At 41.0% G+C, this 20,119-nt stretch overlaps 1 protein-coding gene across 3 annotated transcripts in view; it reads right to left on the bottom strand.

Annotated features, from left to right (window-relative positions):
- The window catches only part of tnr (tenascin R (restrictin, janusin)), a 118,858-nt gene that overhangs the window by 36,662 nt on the left and 62,077 nt on the right, over nt 1-20,119 (bottom strand). Inside the window, exon 1 of one of the 3 annotated variants that reach the window (XM_023798670.2) lies at nt 6,913-7,048. The exons of the other annotated variants lie outside the window; for them this stretch is intronic. The gene's annotated coding sequence lies outside the window, so the exon portion shown is untranslated. Of the gene's footprint in view, nt 1-6,912; nt 7,049-20,119 lie in introns of those variants that run through there. 3 annotated transcript variants of the gene reach the window in all.

Raw genomic sequence — 20,119 nt, 5'->3', positions numbered from 1 at the left:
ATGGGCTTCAAGTACAATACAAGGTCATGCATATGTTCTCCAATAACACCTACATTCTGACAACATGCAAGATGCAGTTGAACTGGAGCACAGAAAGCTGGTGCAGGGCTTCGTGTTGCAGTATAAGGGAGCTCAAGGAGCCAGTGTTTCATTTCTGGCAGCTCAGCACTCTAGGAAGGAGATCGTTCCTGCCCACTGAAATCATACTGTGCACCTCCTCCTCCCACATCTCCTCATCCCACCACACCAAGGTCCCCAGGTAGCAGTGATAACAGTGAAAACAGGATCCCCAGGGAAGAGTAATGACAATGAATATATGGTCCCCGGGGAAGAGTAATGACAATGAACACAGGGTCCCTGGGGAACAGTAATGACAATGAACACAGGGTCCCCGGGGAACAGTAATGACAATTTAAAAATATACATTGAATTCCACCCTTAAAAGAATGATATTCACACATCTCTTGAATATACCTTTTTTGAAACCATGCTATGTTATTGAGCACCATCAGATGAAAAGTTCAGAGCCTCTGAGCTGCAATAATTTGATGGATAAACATCTCGTATTACAGGCAAGATACCATCACCCTAACCTGGGCACTGCTAGCTGCTGTCACCAATGATAGGAAAGCATTTGATACTGGGAAGGGAGGCATTTGGGAGGAATTCAAAATAAATATTGGTGGGCACCCAAGTAACTACTGTTACATGTTGCACACTACTTGTTATCTTTAGTGTGAGAAGAACCATGTTCCACCTTGTTTCGGGTCAGCAGGAAGCTAACTGCACTGTCAGATTCCCTTGTGGATATCATCCATGTTTTTGCTGTAGGAATTTTGTAAGATTTTTCAGAACAGAAAAGTAGCTGCAATTAAAAGTTATTTTGATGGAAGGTAAAGTGACATTCAGCCCTTGGCCACAGAATCCCATTTCCTACATTAAATACAGCCTTTTAAAAATACCTGGCCCTGCTTTGGATGTGAGGTCCCTCTGCCCTCCTCCGGGATTCACAGGACCTATTAAAAATGAAATGCAAGGACTGACCACATGTTATAGGGAGGATGCACGTGTGGAAGTGCTCCCTAATCCTTTATGTCACTCTGGTGCCGACAGACTGACTGCTGTTCCTCGTTCTGGTACTGTGATGGAGGTGCAGGTCTAACAGCCAGGTTTGCATTCTGCAGTAGATTTAAAGCAGGTATGAAGGAAGCCGTTTTGCTGAAATACATTTGAAAGATGACATTTACCCAGAATAGAAATGAAAAAACCTGTTTTCGTCAAATGGCTCTGGAGAAAGCTCCTTTTTTGCCAGGTAAATTTAAAAGTAGCTCCCCTGCTTAATTTTTGGATGAGTACATAATTATTTTGTTATTTTATAGATTTGATTTGTAATAGGGCTGCACGATTTATCGATTTCAAATCGAAATCGCGATTTGAAACAACGCGATTAGCAAGTCGCAAAAATCGCGATTTAGGATATACAGTACATTATACAGCACGTCGGACCCAGGGTTTAAAACTGCTGTGAGAATAGTTTTACAAATTCATGCGGTGCTCCCTGTGTGACAGTCATTCTCACCAATCACAAGCGCCGTGCTTCTCGCCTGCCAGTCATGCTCACCAATCAGAAGTGGCGCAAGAAGGCGTACAGGCCCACAAACAGAAAACACGTGAAACCCAAGGAAAATGATACATTCGCGGTGCGGAAAAATACTGATTCCGCTACTGAGCTATAAGTGAATTGCCTTCCTATTTCATGGTCTGAGATTGTTTCAGAAAGGTCCTATCATCAATGGAACCTGCGAAGTCCTTTTAAACACCAGCTGCAATATACTTCAGCGTATCATACCTTTGGTTTTTGTTAATAGGCAATCGCATTAGTATACCGCTAACCCATCAAAACAAACAATGAGACAGTCAGTAATTCTCATAGCGGAGTCGGTGACCCCCCCCCCAAAAAGCCGTAAAACCCATAATACAGTGTATGTTTTTGTGCGTATTAAATTTAAGTGTTTCGAAAGATTGATCCAACAACAGTAATAAAATAAAAGTCTTGCTTTAACAAAAATAATAAAAGAATAGATCGCTTTAATCGCTATTACAGTTGGGTATGGGCACGCGGTCTTATTTAGAAAACATACAAAAAGCGACGCATATAATGTTTAATCATTTGTTTTGTATTTGTTATCGAGTAACAATGCAAAAGATCGAATGATAAGCTGCTTCAGTCGAAAACTGCATTTTACTTCTCATTTAAAATAAAATGCAGGGTTGGCAACTTCGGTCAGCTGCATGGAGTTAGATTTTCTGTTCTCTGTTCTGCACACACATTTACATGTATGTAAGTTTTATTACCTTGTAGTCTGTAGGGTTTGCAAACTGCCGTAATGTTTTTGATGCAGCTAGTTTTAAGTTAAGAATGCAATATAGATTTGCCGTATGAAAGAGTTTGCAGCAACCATGAACACGTACATTTTTTGTTTCACCTGAATTGATTTATGTAGAAAATAACGTATACAGTTGTTAAAAATCGGAAACTATACGACCAACATGAAATCACCAACAAACGACTTCTATATTTATTCAACATTTTATAAAATGCATTCTACGTTTAAAAATTTCTAGCTTTACGGTTTCAGGACAGAACAGCCATGCACTCTGTTATGAACATTATGGTTTTTTGAGTGTTATTAGTGGTAATAACAGCAGCTAACAACACAATAGGGCAAACAAAAGGGCTGCATACACCGAAGTAGTTCTTGCTTGTTCATTGGCGTGGGAAAAGGTGGTTCTAGTGTTATTAGGAGGGTAATAAGCGTTACCTGCAAGATCGCTGTTTTTCTTTTTGCTGCAATTGTTTTCATTATTACTTTATTTAACTTGGCACATCACATCATTAAATTGTCATCCTTGCATTAGAATATAGACCAGTCAATACTGATGGTATCTCATTGCTGCGTCATATGTTTTTAAATTACTACACACTGAATATTGAACTGAAGCTTGACATTTAAAAAAATAAATCGCAAATCAAATCGTACTCGCAATTTCTGTCAGAAAAATCCCGATTCGATGTTTTCCCCAAATCGTGCAGCCCTAATTTGTAAGCATTGAAAAATCATGTTTACTCAATTAAATGGGGGAATTGAATTTCACAGTAAATTATACTGTGATTTGAAAATTCAGTCTTGCAGATGATTTGCTTATGTAAGACTAGTTTCTGTAATTAAACCATACTATCCTGTAACTGTAACTTTAATGGTTTAATGGATGTTCTGTACCTGTAGTGTGATGAGAAACTGGGAGATATTTTTCAGAGTGCTTGGGCTGGAGGTCATTTCAGTTAAGTTGAAACAGGAAGTTCTCCAAGCCTCCAGCAAAACTTATTTTAGTACAGTTTAACAAAAAAATTGTGTGCATATTCTTCCTGTGACCATCAGCAATGCTTTATAAATCGGACAATGACATCAAGTGACTTTCAAAAAGAATGGGAAACATTAAATGGTGTGAAGAGGACTGCTAGGACAATTCATAATAGGCTCCTAGAAGCAGGACTGAGTCCCATAAAGCTAGGCATTAATGAGAGACAGGGAACAGCCAGGTTGGACTTAACCAAATGAATTAATTAATGCTGGAAAAGGTCAGCATGAGGAAACTCAGCATTAAAAACATATATTTTACACAGAAGCATACCCATAAATTGAGTGAAACTAAAAATTCTGCTGTGGTCTCTAAATTTTTTCCAGAGCTTTACCTTCCTTCAAAATAACTTTTAATTGCTGTTACTTTTCCGGTGAGAGCCAGCTTGTCAGTGAAGGGCATCCACCTGCAGTGGTGCCTGTGGAACCTGGTTGGGTTAAGGGCCTCGCTCAAGGGCCCACAGATATGTGACTATTCTGCAGAAGCCAGGCCTGACCCAATGACCTTTCAATCACAGGCACAGACGCTTAACCTGCTGGGCCACATGCTGCCCCCAATAAAAAAGACAATTGAGGTTTCACACCTCTACCTCCCTCACACATGAACCTGTTAATAGAAAATGAATGTTACACATCTGGTGAGATCATGCCGAAGACCAGCTTGGAAAAAGCAACATGGCAGAGTTTTCATTCATTTACCAGGATCTTGATTTAATTAGTGACTGGGCCGATACCTGGCAGATGAAATTTAACATAGACAAATGTAAGGTACTCCATGTAGGGAGCAGAAATATAAAGTACAGCTATTTTATGGGACCTACTGAAATAAAGGTAGCTGATTATGAGAAAGACCTTGGTGTGTATGTTGATGCTTCCATGTCTCATTCTCGCCAGTGCAGGGAAGCAATAAAAAAGGCCAATAGGATGTTGGGGTATATCTCCAGGTGTGTGGAGTTTAAGTCAAGGGAGGTAATGCTAAGATTATACAATTCCTTGGTGAGACTTCACCTAGAATATTGTGTGCAGGTTTGGTCACCATATCTTAAAAAGGACATTGCGGCCTTAGAAAAGGTGCAGCGTAGGGCCACAAGAATGATTCCTGGTCTTAGAGGAATGTCATACGAGGAAAGGTTAGTTGAGCTAAATCTGTTCAGCCTCAAGCAAAGGAGACTGAGGGGGAACATGATCCAGGTCTATAAGATTCTAACAGGTTTGGATGCTGTTCAACCGAATAGTTACTTTAGCATTAGTTCAAATACAAGAACTCGTGGCCATAGGTGGAAATTAGCGGGAGAACATTTCAAACTGGATTTAAGGAAGCACTTCTTTACACAGCGTGTAGTCAGAGTATGGAATAGTCTTCCTGATAACATAGTGCAAGCTGAATCCTTGGGTTCCTTTAAATCAGAGCTAGATAAGATTTTAACAACTCTGAGCTATTAGTTAAGTTCTCCCCAAGCGAGCTCGATGGGCCGAATGGCCTCCTCTCGTTTGTATAGTTCTTATGTTCTTATGCCCTGGTGGGGTTTTGGGGATCCCTAATGTCCCATTTGCCCCAAAACAGCAGAAGCTTTGATAAGTGATGATAAAAAGCATGCCAGTTGATAAAAGCTCTCTCAGGACTGCAGAACCACATAAGCATTCAGATCTTCAATTTGTCTAATTGCTTTTTCTATGTGTCACTTGCAGCTGCAGCTGTGGCGTCTCCCAAGCTACAGCATGGCAGATCCCACGCTGAGCGGCTGAAGGTGCTGAGATTCCTCATGCTGACTCGTTTCAGCATTAATTCATTTGGTTCTGTGTGGCTCAAATCCAAATAAGAGACAAGCAGAACATACAGGTCCAAAAATTTAGAATCCTTTAGCAGATTTTCATTAGCTAGTCAAATTCTAGTCAATCATGGGGCTGCCTCTCTCTAGAATGGCAGCAAGGATTCCAAAGGAAGCTGAATGATGACTACATATTGCTGATATTCCAAAGTTAAGCTGACACCTGGCTTCATAAAATGTATGTGAAATGTTTCAGATTGGAAAATGAGGTGCTGAAAGCTGCTGAAATGGCCAGAAACATTTAAAGCCCTGACAGTACTGGGGCTGACAGGCCCACAGTGCCTCAGCACTTACATAACATGTCTTTTTGGATGCTCCCAGCTTTTGGTAAAGTTTTCCATTTCTAAAGCCATGATAAATACTTTCTGTCTTGTACTTGTAAAGCCTTTTAAAAGTCTCTGAAATTCAATTGTAAAATTGATATCCATGCCTGATATACACCACTACTCTTCAGAACATTAGCTTTTAATTTCATTGACTGATTTGCCACATCACAAACCAAATTCTTCCATGTTTTCATTATCTATAACAAAAATTAATTTTAATGTTGTTTCCAATCATAGACACATAAGCATCAGGCTCAGCTTGGGCAGCAAGTCCCAGGAATCACAAGGCGCAGGCAGGATATCAGTCAGGACACAGGAGAGAAAAAGACAAAATTCACCTTCATCATGTATCTTTGACCTACAAGCACAGATGTACAATATCTACAATGTGAAGCCCCGAGCCACAGCTGCCTATAACTCCAGGACCACGCAATTTGAAAGATATTTTGTTTAATTTTGTTGCAAATGCCAAACTACATCTATTTTAAATTTATTTCAACATAATTTGTCAGCTTGGACAGGTAACATATTAACCAATGTAAAACTCAAATTTGCTCTAGTTCTGGGAAGATTGCCAATTACAGACAGTCTACGTGTATTAGGGTACAAAGCAAAGCTCAATCCAGTAAATACATTATAAACTGTGGGAAGTAGTAGTAATGTATGTAATCAATACATATGTTGTAAGGGAACATCTGATTCCCAGAGACAGTGGAATTGTGTGTAGAACAATCAGATGTTGATGGTAGTACAGCTTGCACAAAGAAGCTGCTGAACATGTACAGTCTGGCAGAGACGACCTCTGCATGACAGATAAGGCTGTGTGAGGCTGACTTGGTGCTGTGCTGCAGCTGTCATCATGGAGCACAGAAGCAGTACAAGGCTAAAGGCCAACCAGCGATACAGCGATCTGCACTATACATCCTGACACCTCTCTTAATGTGAGGATTGCCAGTGGACCTTTATTTTCTCACATAGATATTTTAGAGACAGTTATGCATCTTGGTAACTGACCAAGAAACAACAGTTTTTCAAGGAATGGTAGATTTCAACTGATGGGGCTTTCAGCAACATTGCCAGATGGGCTCAGCACCACATTGTCACTCTGTTATGGTTTTTATACATCAGTCAGTGTAACAGGCGCCAAGTGGAAAGAGAAATACATGTCAATACCATCTTTGAAGTATCACTGAAAATCCACAAAAGCTGCTAATGAAATGACAAGCTGACAGCTGATTTACTTTAACTGTTATCCGTATTTTTTGTTTTGTTGTATTGCATCACAAAAAAAAGAGAGTAATTAATTTATACAGATATAGGCAAAAAAAAAAGTCACACCTTGCACTACACACCGGTCTTCTGAAGGGTCAGCCTTTCCACTTTAGCAGGTCAGCTTCTGAGTTCTTATTGCTGACAGAACCAGCTCCTCAGACTGTGGGATAAGCAGGGGAGGCAGTGGATGCAGCCCACATCTACATAATTAAAGTCAGAGACAAACTCATAGAACTAAACTAGGTCAAGAGACCAGCAATTATAGTCAACTATCTAAGCAAAACCTAGGACAAACCAAAAGCCACAAACATAACAAGCTGAACTAAATTCTGTTTGCACGACAACAGTATATTCCTCCTACCCAATCCCACACCCTCCTACAGCCCCCAACTTCTATCTCTAGCCCCCCTACACTAGATTAGGGCAGAATCTATTTTTTCAAACCATCACACCGTCCATATGTTATACCACAGCATACGATTTTTAGATGATATTTTCAAAAGCAGCGCTATTCTGGGGGGGGGTCATTCACCCATGATGAATTTCACCAAAAGGAAATACCAGTGTACCTAAAAAATTGCCATAACACTGCTGAAGTCTACCTTAAACACTATCTGCGCCACTCCAGATGTCCTTATTAAAACCCAAACTTTGTGTGACTTGCCTGAATGCAATCAGGTTTACCAGATTTGCCACTTTTTTTCATTGGCCACCACTGACTAGGACTAAGGCTACGTGATACGATTAAATTCCCTCACAATAAAGATTTAAGCATCACTAGGCCTTTATGGGAGGTACTGGAACACACAGTGCGAGTTATATCACCACCTTTCTCTCCATGTGTCTGTGCTCTCCCCATGTTTATCCAGTTTTCTCCTTCACTGCAGAAACATTAGGTAGACTGGTGGTTCTAAATGGCCCGTAGCGTCTGCCAGTGTGTGCAGTGATGGGCTGGCATCCCAATATGCTTTTCCCCTGCCAGGTGCCCTCTGAGCTGATGAGCCTTTACTAGAGAGGTAGATATAGAAGGGATGATAGATGGATGAATAATCATTATCTACATTCAAATCACTTCACATCACTGCATTTACAGGTACTCAAAAAAAAGCAATTCAACAGACCTTTGTCTGATATGTAATGGGGATCAGCCAAACATAATGTATGCCATAAAACAAAGAATGAGGCAGCCACACTCTAATTACTCTGTTAAGGGAGTTTTGACATTCTCCACATATAACCACAAGCAGAGGAATTGGTGGTGAGATGGTTAGAAGGCTGGGTGTCATGCTAGGAGGTAGCTCTTCGGATGGTAAGGGGGCAGCTTGGTGATAAACATGAAAACGTATGAGGGTTTGTTAGCTGTTACGTTTCTTTGTGATTGTGCAGAGAGCAGCAAATACAGTGCAGTGTGTCTGTAATGCTACGTGTGGAAATGACACCTAAGGCTGTAGGGAAACAATAAAGCAGTAAGTGCTGCCAATAGTTTTCCTGTGACTTATCACATGACCCAGTGCACCAGCTGCCAGACACAGGAAGGATCTCATGCCATATGGCATTCAGACAAAACATACTGAACACTAAAACAAATCACTTTCAATCCAAGGCATACTTTTTACATACAAGGGATACTTTTTGAAAAATGCATCATTAGGTCATTTTGTCAAATATCATAGGATGTAATATGTACTAGATGGAATAGTTTACTACACACCTAAGCTAAAGTAAACCTTTTTAGAAGTAGAAAGAGTACAATGAAAAATAATAAGTCATGTCTAGTAAATACATGAACGATTAACATAGTTTTTATCAAGTATTATGCATTGTACAATATTGTATGTGCAGCACAGTAGATTTGTTTACATCAGCATCACCACAAACTTCAGATGGGCGATCCAAATTTTTTCAGTTCCGATCCGATTCCGATACTACAACTGCCGATACCGATAAAGATTCCGATACAAGAGGTGTTTTTACTTTGTTATTGTTGCGCCCAGCTCGTACGATCCTCGTGTGTGCCACTCCCCCCTCGTTACCTCGTGTCAATTTCTGATTGTCATCACCTGTTTCCTGTTTCTCTTGGCTTGTCCTGTGTATTTAGTCCGCGCCTGAGTTAGTCTGCCCAGTGGCCTGTACTACGAAGGGGGTTTAACCAAATCAGACTTAACCCCGAGGTAATTTGCGAACGCGAGGTTGACAAAATTAGGTTGAATCAATCGGGGCTAATCAGTACTACGACGCCAGTTAAGAAGTTGATTTGTTCAATCCGTGTTAACTTAATTGGTGCTTGTGTGCGTTCACATAAATGGAGCACGATCAGCAGCGCAAGGCACTGTTTGAGTCATGGCGCGTTCAAATCAACGATACAAGGGAAGTCTAACACCTCTGCAGCCAACAAAAGCAGGCAGGCTTGTTGGCAACGAATTGCCGACTGCGTAAATGCGTAAGTACATTACTATGATCAATAATTCTTGGTCTAAAATATCTCACGATCGCTGATTAGACTATGAAGCATTGTCTGAAAATACTGTTAATAAATACAGAGGCTCACAAATGCATCACAATTCAGAAGTAAGCCTATTTGCTGTTAAGTAATGTAACGCTCTTACTGTGATGTTACTCAGAATTTAAACCTAATGGTAACTTAACTGATATGATTCCAGATGCAGTAATACTGCACAGCGTACTTGGCAGCAAGTCAGGATGAAATATAAAAACATCATGACAAGTGGTACGGCTATGTATTTATACTCATTATGAAATATTTGTGTGTAGCCTCCAGATAATAGTGTGTTTCTATGTGTCACAGCTAATAAGAAAAAGCTCTCTATAAAGGCAACGGGTGGAGGGCCACCTCTGGAAGCCTTCAGTCGTGCTGAAGAGTTGGCAGTAGCCAACAACGTAGGACGGCCCATCATGGAGGGGGTTGAGGGTGGTGTCCGGTCAGACCCTGGTGCCTCAGATATGTGCACCCTTTATGTGCAGGGTAATAACATTGTACAGTGTGATAATTTGTGCAATCATGAAATTCAAATTCATGTGTTATGTGCAGTGGAGGGGGGTAATATGCAAGTGCTCCAGCCCCCTGCAGAGCCCAGCACCTCCTGTGATTCTCAGGTACAGGTAAGTGCAGAAATGACTAGGTGTGCCCAATGTTGATGCATCTTTACCTATATTCCTTTATTGTTCAGGAGGACTTGGGTGAGGACACTTTGTCGGCATTGTCTGACACGCACATCCAGGTAGATGTATTGCATCACATGTGTGATTCCCCCAGGATAATACAGTATAGCATGGCATTTAGACCTCTCCACAGATTCTGTGATTCTACTGTCCTTAAGTTGTAATTTGCATTCTCCCTTAGGAGGGGTTGCAGCAACCCCCTTCCCCTCCTGCGGCTTCCTCCACTCGGACCTCCCACATGGAAAGTGCACTTTTGCTTTGTCTTTGACTCTTCGGGTTCATAAGCTGCATGCGCACTGCTTCACCATTTCATGTGTTTTTTTTTTTTCCCCCCTGTGTAGGCTAGAACAGACAATGTGCGTTCCCTTTACAAGCGCATGCTTGAGTTGGACTGCAGGAGGACACACCTGCAAATAAAGAAACTGACGCTTGATATTCAACAGCTCGAGCATGAAAAGAGGGTATTGCTATACATTCATCAGTATTACATCTATATATGTACCATGATTAATTTGTAGAAGAGGGAGAGTGGTAACCAATAAAACAATCAGACTTCAATGTGGTCATGATCTGAGTTTTTTATTTTAATGAGTGAAACACTGGCTTGTGATTGCATCTCTCACTGCACGTCCTGCGGGGTGGTCGAGGGTCACAGGGTCAACAATGTCTGGAGGCATGGGCAGTGGAGTAGGGGTCTTTTCTTTCCTAATAGTTGCAATATTATGTAGCACCACACATGCTGACACCACCTGACAGGCCCTCTCTGGCCGTACTCGTAGGCCTTTGAGGCAAGTAAAACGTGCCTTTAGAATGCCAAATGTCATTTCTATCCTGACCCTTGTTAGGCTGTGGGCAGCATTGAATTGTATTTGGGGCCTTGTTAGAGGGTCAGGATAAGGAGTTACCAAGTGCTTCAGGCATGGGTATCCCCGGTCCCCCAGCAACAGGCCATCAAAATGCCCTTTGAAGAAATTGAGAGCAACTGTCACATGCAAGTTTGTGCAACAAAATCTGTAGAATACTGATTGCCTTACCTTCTTCAGATCTTTGAGAGAGAATGGACTCCCTGAAAATGCGAGAGTCCTGTACTGAGCCTGGCCACCGTGCGTCCAGGCTTGTGACCATTAACTGGTGATCACATGTCATCTAAGGATTGAAAGCCATTCCAAAGCTTATTCTGCTATTCTAAAATCATGGTCATATGACACATAATAGAAGTTGAGCCAGTGTTTCACAATCAAATGATGTACAACAGGACTAAACATACTGTAGGCATATGTGTAGTGAGGAAACAACTATAGGAACCTGTCTAACTTTTCCTTAAAGAGAAATACAGTGATACCTCAGTATGCATCCTTGGTATGTTCCATATCCTTGGACTTAAACCTAACAGGATGTATTCCGAGGTAGCACTGTACTATCAAAATAGTGCATCAGTCATGACAAATATACGTTAGAGAAGAAGCCAACACATTCCAAATCACCACCTTATGTGAGGAGAAGGTGAACCTAAGGTACACTTGTAGTCACTAGCCCATATATCAGATCTAAAAGCATATTATGAGAAAAATACCTGTACATTGATGCTGTGAATAGATTTGCAATTCACATAATCGCCCTCGTGCTCTCCCAGGGGTGCACTGATTGGGATGTGTTTACAATTGATGATGCCTATGACCCTTGGGAATCCTATGAGAAATTGTGTCAGCAGAAGCAATTTCCCTATGACAATAGAATAATTTCATACTGCGATTTACCTGCGATTGCATGAAACCCTTCTTTATTCCGCAGAGCACTTAAATGACCAGGGAAAACCACAAATGCATCCAACAGTTTAGATAGAGCAAGCACCACCTTGCGAACCGCACAACAAACAGTATTCTTGCTCAGATGTTCAGCATCACCGATGGAATACATAAACTGGCCACTGGCAAAATATCGCAGTGCGAGGCATACTGTATGCTCGATTGTGAGGGCATTGCTGCGGCGAGTGGAATTAGAGACCTCTGGACCGAGCAACTGGCAAAGGTAACGAATTCCCTCAGATGAAAATCTGTACCTTTCATGGAGAATATCGTCCGGGTATGCCAGCGGATTCTGGCGATCTCTAAAAACCCTCGCCCTGCGGAGAGAGCCCCTCACGATTCGCACGCCAATGTCGTACGGATCATCCAGGTACGCCGGCATTGTCTTCGGGGAAATTGTAGTGGGATGGGCGGTGCTCAAATAGGGCTGGCTTACGCGGAAACCTCGACTTAACCAAGAACAAAAACTGCTCGGAGCAGTTTTGAGACTTAGCGTAAATTGCCACAGCAACATGTCTCCACTAAAACCTACCCACCTTTCGTAGTACGGGTTAATCTTGAAGTAACACCACACGTCATCAAGTTACTCGCAAAGTTACCCCGATAAGCCAGTAAACCCGCTTCATAGTACAAGCCACTGATCTGTCATTAATGTTGTCTGATGTAGTGCCTGGTCCTGTCCCTGTCTGCCCGTCTGTGCGCAATAAACCCAGTTTGCCTGTCAGTCCGGCTCAGCTTGTCTGCTTTCCTGCTCGCCTGAACCGCATCCGTGACAGTTATACTTTATATATTATTTTTTTTAATCTAGTAAATAGATGGAAAAAATGTATGACAAAAATATTTAATTAGGCTACTACAAACATACTGTACATAACGTACTGTTCCACAAGCTGCAGCGAGTTCGCAAAACAGTCCAATTAAGTTAGAGACTCCCAAATCATCCATTGCTTTGTTTTGTCTCGCAGTTGCGTGCGCTTTGTTAAATGGGATTGTCCATTAAACGCTATTCCCACCTCAAAACTTTATTTTACATAAATTGCAAATCGCTGGGCTACTGGTTTGTGTTAAAAACATATAATACTCCGAGATCATCACGTCTTATCTTACGCTCCTCGTGCTGCTAAGGGTTTGCGCATGACGTCACAGCAGGCGGAATTAAGTCACTGTACCAAACCCACTGAGTAGCAAAAAAGGGGCAGCGATAGCGTTCGATTTGAATGATGCAAAAAAATACATGTAAAATGGGAAAGAGCTGTCGTGCGATTGATTGCCAAAAATTAAACAAGTAAGTATAGGAGGTGGATCGGTCACGCATGGCCGATACCCAATCCGTCAAATAGGTCTGGATCGGCGCCAATACCGATCCGAATATCGGTATCGGTTTATCTCTACCACAAACACCTGATTAATGTGTCGCACTTCGACGTTACGACAGGTACATTGCTAGGCAACAGGAATTTTTCAGCTCCTCTCTAATCTTATGGAACCACCACCGTATATGCATGGAGTCTGTTGTTGACCAAAACGTTGTTATGCAGACCATGACTGTACTCAAGTCATGTGAGCACAGCAGTAGAGACCTGCGCGGGATGAATTTTTCAGTCCCGCTCCCGCAAAAAATATATATTATTTTTTCCCGCTCCCGCCCGCAGTATTCAAGTTTTGTCCCGCAAAATCCCGCAGGTAAACATATAAGTAGTTTTATTTTTACCGCTTCTTCCCGCTACTCTGTTATTTGTCCCTTTTGAGTATATATAAAAAAGAAACAGAAAATAAACAAATATGCTTTATTATTTGTTTTTAATAAATTAATTTTAAGATAATTACATTTTGGGGGAGTTCCGTGATTAATTCTATTCTCCCGCAACCCGCACATACATGAGGACCTTACCGCCCGCACCCGCATTCACCCATCAAATCTTGTCCTGCGCCGCACTCGGTGCGTTGGGTCCCACGGGTCCCGCGGTACTCCCGTGGGAGTGCAGGTCTCTACACAGCAGCTGAAAATGGCTGACTGACTTATCATTAAACAAGGTGTTGTGAATATCACTGTGACTTTAAAAATCCAACTTTGTGAGAAAAACCAGGCTTTAAAATGACATTGCCAAAGTCTGCGCAAAAATTAATGGTTACCCTGTTAGAGTTCTCTCCACCCTATATGAACAACAGACTGTGAAAGCAGCTCGCAGGATTTTTATCAGGATCCCTCACACATCCTGTTCCCCATGCATGAGTGGCTCCAGTCAAGGCCAGAATTCATTCACAGTGGAGGGCAACCTTTGTCCCTAGGGCTATCCAGCTCCTCAATCAACTCCCAACATCGGTGATTCGGCATCATATTAATGGAACTTTGAATAGAACTTTTTAATGGAACATTTTTAGAACACAGAGAATTAAGGTTTGCCTAACAGCAATATGTGCATGTTCTTTTATCCTATATTAATTGTCATATGTAAATGGTTGCTGTGCTACTCCATGTGCCTTTTGAACTGCCCCTTGGGGAGAATTGAATTGAATTGAATACACCACAAAATAATGTTTCATGGTATGGTGATATTATGGATTTTACCACCACTGAATAACAGGACAGCAGATTTATGGGACAATGCACATCATTTCAGCAGGTGGGGAGAGATGTCTGTGATTGAAATATCTCTATGTAAAATGTCATGTTACTGTAATACTAACATTCTCAACATGAATTCACATTAAAGAATATAATTTCTGTGGAATAGCAATACATATTGTAAAAATATAAGTAGATGGTGGTCATAAAGGGATGGACATGGTCAGAAACAATGCTCAGGTAGGCCGTGGCATTTAAACGATGCCCAATTGGCACTAAGGGGCCTAAAGTGTGCCAAGAAAACATCCCCCACACCATTACACCACCACCACCAGCCTGCACAGTATTAACAAGGCATGATGGATCCATGTTCTCATTCTGTTTACGCCAAATTCTGACTCTACCATTTGAATGTCTCAACAGAAATCGAGACTCATCAGACCAGGCAACATTTTTCCAGTCTTCAACTGTCCAATTTTGGTGAGCTCGTGCAAATTGTAGCCTCTTTTTCCTATTTGTAGTGGAGATGAGTGGTACTCGGTGGAGTCTTCTGCTGTTGTAGCCCATCCGCATCAAGGTTGTGCATGTTGTGGCTTCACAAATGCTTTGCTGCATACCTCGGTTGTAACGAGTGGTTATTTCAGTCAAAGTTGCTCTTCTATCAGCTTGAATCAGTCGGCCCATTCTCCTCTGACCTCTAGCATCAACAAGGCATTTTCGCCCACAGGACTGCCGCATACTGGATGTTTTTCCCTTTGCACACCATTCTTTGTAAACCCTAGAAATGGTTGTGCGTGAAAATCCCAGTAACTGAGCAGATTGTGAAATACTCAGACCGGCCCGTCTGGCACCAACAACCATGCCACGCTCAAAATTGCTTAAATCACCTTTCTTTCCCATTCTGACATTCAGTTTGGAGTTCAGGAGATTGTCTTGACCAGGACCACATCCCTAAATGCATTGAAGCAACTGCCATGTGATTGGTTGATTAGATAATTGCATTAATGAGAAATTGAACAGGTGTTCCTAATAATCCTTTAGGTGAGTGTCAGAGCATGTGAGCGGAGCGTGAGCAAGGAGCGGAATTTGGTCAGAGCGCGGAGCGGGTTTTCTAATTAAGGCTGGAGCGGTCGCTTTGTCTCTCTCCAATTTCGCTCCGATACCGCTCACACTACAATTCTGAGGCGTGCCCAAATCTACCCAGAATTCATCTGTACAATTATCAAGACTGTTACACAAATTGGCCGAGATGGAATTCGCAAAGTATTTCACAAAGGAAACTGATAAATCATACAAGTGTACTATTCTTATCAAACGTATAGATGACAAGAATGTACAGCAAGAAGAACAATGTGGTGAAACTGTTTCAGTGAGTAAAGATTCACTTTGGAATCACTTTTCTCAGAAACATGAGTGTGCTACGCGAACAAGCGGAAGCCAGAGCAAAACGCGTGCAAGTTTTATATGGTTGTAGCATATCAAGTTTATAAAGTAAATTAAAGTATAAAAGCCTATAAAGTAAATATTGGTAATCAAATAAATTCGTTTTGTCATTCAAAGTAGGTCTAATAAGATTTTTTTTTAATTTCACGTAACGTAAAATTTTATTTTAGAGACGTACTGCATCAACAGAAAAAAATTGAGGAATTAAAAACGTGTCTGTATATTCTTTAGGCTATTAAACCCACTGATTCCTTTATTTTTAAGCCTATTTTTGTGTGGAATGCCATTTCCAAACCTGTCCGTTGTTGCCGATAGGTTGCTTAAAAATAAATATTTTCTGTTCTGACTGGCAATGTTGCCGTTGCTCATATTTCTTTATGACATAAGGCTTCGGTTTAAGGTGACATTTGTTAGGCATGCAGATTATTTGTTCCTCTTTTAAATTGGAGCGAGCGTGGAACGATTTGACTGGAGCGGGAGGACATTTTAGTGGAGCGAGGAGCGGTGTTGAGCGGAGCGGCTTAGTGCGAATTAGAGCGGAGGAGCGGGCGGAGCCAACAGCCTCGTGAGCGAGGAGCGGAAATTCTCACCGCTCCGCTCCGCTCACATGCTCTGGTGAGTGTAGATATCTCACAAATTCTACACAGAATAAAAGATGTGTGGATTCCTTCATTTGAATTCTACAGGCCTAAATCTGGCCAACCTAAATTTTAGCCTAAATTGCACAGGTGATAAAAACTGTCTGTGAGGAAAGGTCTTGAGGTTGGTGTTGGACATTAGAAAAGAAGGAAAGTCATAATTAAAGAAAAACACTCGGTGAAAACAAAAGTAAAACAAATGAATACAAAAAAAGACTATAAACAATCTAAAATGAAAATGGACCAAAATGAGGCCAAAATTAACAAAATACAGCAGACATCCTGCTTCCTGAAATATGAAAAAAGTGGAACTTTATAGGCCTGAACATCATAATTAAGTGTTTGTGCACAAAGCCATCTTAACACTGACTGCACCTATTTACAAGTGGGGCAACAAAATATAGAATGACTGAAAGTTGCTGGTTAAAATCCCTCAAGGGTCCTTGTTACTGTGACCTTCTGCAGGATTCCTAATATGAACTGCAAAGCAACAGTCATACAGCAGGGGGTTAAAGAGCAAGAGTTCCATGACTATTATGATGTCAATCAGTATTTCCCTAAAGACAGAAATAGACATGAAGCACAAGCCTGGTGAAAACCAAAGACACTGGATGTGCACTAATGATTAGTAATTCAGTTCAAAACAGCGTCTCTTCCAACCATCCAAACCAACATCATGTCACCTGAAAATCACAGTGAGAAAATATTCTTTACCTACAAAAAGGGATGCAGCAAACAAATTCTGCCACCCTCCGTGTCACAGACTGCAGAGTTTGATATTACATGTTTGTGTAAGTGGTCTATCAAGCAGAAACTGCCATAAATAGTCATAACTAGATAATGATGCCTTCCCCATTATCAGTCAATGCACACATAATTGGTTTTCATGGAAAGGGAAAATAGTTATTCTTAAACAGGGCCAAGACAATGCATACATACAAAGGTTAATGAGAATTAGAAGCAACATGAATAACAGCGTGAACTTCACTATTTCATTTGAACATGCTGAACCTCAGGTTTGAACAACATAAAGCGAAAAGTGACAATTTAGAGGCTTTTTGGGGGTAATGTTTTTGGTTCACATTTGCACCGTTTCCTTTAACAAATCTGGATCACAAAAACATCCAGATTCAATCTCCTACACATGTGGGATTATGAAACTGCCCTCCCCCATTTCAAGTGCTGACCATCCAGAACAGGGTGACACAGTTGCATTGTTAGTTCAGTGAAACAGCAATGGTAAATTTTCACAAGTGATGTCTTACAATTAAATAGTCATTACAGAGCAAGAAAAATATATCATGACACATCATAGTCTTAAATGGACAGCAGATGGCATAGTTATTAAGGACCTGGGCACACAACAGTTCCACTGGGTCTGCTGGTGCACAATTGAGAAATCAACTTAAATAAAGGGGAAAAATTGTATATCATGGTGGTTAAAATGATCAACTATAGTGCTAAAATTTGAACATGACAGTGATACCCCACCCTTACTAAGCAAAAAATATTGCTAATTAGCGTCAGCATATGCAACCGGCTTTCTGACATAAGTTCATGTCAGGGAAATAGCCAATCATTATACTATTGACATCACAACCCTCATTTCAGCATGAGCTCTGTGCCCCTCCCTCCATGAAATAGCTAGTCATTAGACTGATGTCATCCCCAGCTCATGCCACAATGCCCATTTCAGCATGAGCTCTGAGCCCCTCCCTCCACGAAACAGCCAATCCTCCAACCATCAGCAGAATATGTGAAGTAGACAGAACTGCTGAGTAGGCATCGCTCTCCCTCTACAGTACCTGTATAAAACTGGGCAATTAAATGCAAACTGCCACCTCTCCTCTGTTGCAAAACAGACACAATTACTGCTTAGAAACTGAAATGGAAAATGAAAGGAAGGACAGTTTCAGTGACATTGTTTCCAATAAAATGTGTCTTCCCACAAAAGTATTTACCGCCGAAGAAGAAGAAAACATTTCATGATACAGCTTTTCTTTTAGCTCACAGAAGATCTTAGATAAAGGCTATATGACTCGCAGCTTTAGGCCTTTATAATAAATCTCCTTCCCTGGATATTGTGGCTTATGCAGTGTTTATGTAGTTGTAGATTGCTCCTTACCACAGAGAACAGTACTTCATTAAGGAAGCCTTCTTTCATTCTTCTTGAATTCTGTGAATATGGTGGCTTATGCAGTGTTTATGTAGTTGTAGATTGCACCTTACCACTGAGAACAGTACTTACATACGGATTTCTTCACTGAATTTGCCACATCAACAGGAGACAGATGACCAGGGGCCATGATGTAGCGCTATTAAAGGATGTGAATGAGGATAAGCCTTGGGGGGGGCGGTTGTGAGGAACACGTCAGGCTATAGTGTTGTGTAAATGTATATACAGTGGTACCTCAGAACTCGAACTTAATCCGTTCAGAACTTGTGATCGAATTTTCCCCATAAAAGATAATGGAAAACCAATTACTTGGTTTCCGCCCACAAAAAATTACACCGAAATATGTTTTCTTAGCATTTAAACCGGACAAAACAATATTGTACTAAACACATCTAAGCACATTTATCAAAACAGTAATTTTAAAGTAAGAAAATAAATGTATCCAAACAATGTGTTGTGCCCCGATCGTCCGAGGCTTCCGTGTGCCACGCCCCCTCGTTAACCCTGCGTGGAATCCCCGTGTGATCAGCTGTTTCTGGTTGTTGTCATTAGTCCTCTGTATTTCGTCCGCGTTTCAGTTTGTTTCCCCAGTCCGTATCGTCCGTCTGCGTTTTGCCTGTCTTACCTGTAATTAAACCCCGTATTCCCCAATACCCTGACGTCTGCGCCTTTGTCTCCGCTCCGTCCCCGCTGGGCATGACAATATTAAATATTAAATTAAATGTATTAATGGTTTATTATTAATATTAAAATAATAAGAAATCTTTATTTTAAAATGTATTTTATTATATAATAATAATTACTGTTACTGTCTATCATTGTCTAAATGTATTTTTACTGTCTAAATGCATGTATTCAGCTAGTGTAAACATGCACGATGCTATCACAGCGAATGCGAGGATGAGACTGAAGTGTTATATATACCCTTTGTTTCCCCGCTGAGAGACGTGCTGCGTGACTCATTTCCCCGCGTACAAGTTATCTTAGGTCGGCGTTCACGGTTTGACTTCTGAGATTCAGATCGAGTTCTAGGTAATGTTTTTTCCGAACTGCTTGGTTTTAATGAGTTCCAGAGCTGAGGTACCACTGTGTGTGTGTGTGTGTGTGTGTGTGTGTGTGTGTGTGTGTATGTATGTATATATATATATATATATATAAATCATGTAATATTTATATGTAAAACACAAGAATAACTTTTCTTCAAGAATCATTCCAAGCTGCTTCGCTGGAAATTTACACATTTTTCAAGCAGACCAGCAAAAAGTATCTGAGCTCACAGTTTGCTGTGACTCTGGAAATGGCAGTGATTTATATACTATTGTAGACTATGAACCTTAGCATTCATTATATACACCTAAAAAATCTGACTTTAAACGAGACCCACACCACGCTCATTATTCAGTTTATTTCCAGTTTCACCACTGTCCATTACTAGCTATGCACAGAGATAAGTAGTCATTTAAAT

This window comes from Paramormyrops kingsleyae, chromosome 21 (genome assembly GCF_048594095.1).
Source record: "Paramormyrops kingsleyae isolate MSU_618 chromosome 21, PKINGS_0.4, whole genome shotgun sequence".
In the NCBI taxonomy this organism is placed as follows: Eukaryota; Metazoa; Chordata; class Actinopteri; order Osteoglossiformes; family Mormyridae; genus Paramormyrops; species Paramormyrops kingsleyae.
Note: the sequence above shows the minus strand (reverse complement) of the source record. Positions and strands in the feature narration are given on the sequence as shown.